Genomic DNA, 1254 nt, shown 5'->3' on the forward strand with positions numbered 1-1254 from the left:
CCTCTGTTTGAGTCGCAGACTCTGTTTCAGATGCAGAGTCAAATAAAATTCAATATGCTTATACTAATACTAGTTAACCTAGTAATGATTCAGATTCATAATAAAACTATCACTGAATCTATAAGTTCACATAAAAGATTTTTTTTTTTTGAGAGAGTTGAAACAAACATTTCTATGGATATTTATGGAGTTGAAGCCGAATATATAGATTTCAACTCCTTCACATCCTCAGATCAATCTTGTCAATGTGCATAAGATTTTATTTCGTAGCAGTGATTAGTGACTATGTAATAAAGTCCTCAATGGTTGCTGGAAGTTTTGCATTTCATAGATGTAACATCGACGAAAGCTATCATCATAATTCTTTTTTTAGATTTAAAGTTATCTTATCTAATCGATTTCTTTCTTGCGGTTCTACTCTAAATATCCCCATAACGTTATCCAGGGTTCTCTAGATTCACTGATGAATAAACTTCTCAAGGATGGTGCCGATTTAGACCCAAGTATGTTCAAAGGAAATGTGAACCAGTTCACCTAAGACTTCTGACAGAAAGATCATTAGGGCATCTCCAACCCCACTCTATTTTAGAGTCAAAACTCTATTATAGAGCAACATTTGCTCCAACCCTACTCTATATTTTACTTTAAAATAGAGAAAATGATGGGATTGCTCTATATATAGAGTAACTCTATTCTCACCTCTATTTTTTTACACTACCTCTATTTTCAACTCTAAAATAGAGTAATACATTGGAGAAAAACAATGCTCTATTTTAGAGTTACTCTATTTTAGAGAAAAAAATAGAGATATACATTGGAGATGGTCTTAATAGAAAATATGCCAATGTCACCTTCTATGGTGCAGATAAAAAACTATGCTCTCATTGCAAGGTACAAACGCTTAGCCTATTTCAAAACTCCATGAGTCTTGTCTTTTGTTCGTTGCTTAATTAAGGATCATTTTTTTATTTGTCCATGATCAGAAAAAATATCGGATCAGACAGATTTAGAGCCAAAGAGGAAACCATAGGAAAAGATACAGTAGAACCTCTATAAATTAATACTCTTTAAATTAATACTCGCTATAAATTAATAAATTCTTCCGGTCTCGAGTTGGGCCGGTGTAAAAAATGACACATTTCGATAAATTAATAAGATAATATTTTTTTTTGGAAATCCTATGTAAAAATATAGTCCCATCAATGTCATAAATTAATAATCAAATAATATTAATATATATATATATATATATAT

The sequence above is a fragment of the Camelina sativa genome, chromosome 17 (assembly GCF_000633955.1).
Source record: "Camelina sativa cultivar DH55 chromosome 17, Cs, whole genome shotgun sequence".
NCBI classification, from domain to species: domain Eukaryota; kingdom Viridiplantae; phylum Streptophyta; class Magnoliopsida; order Brassicales; family Brassicaceae; genus Camelina; species Camelina sativa.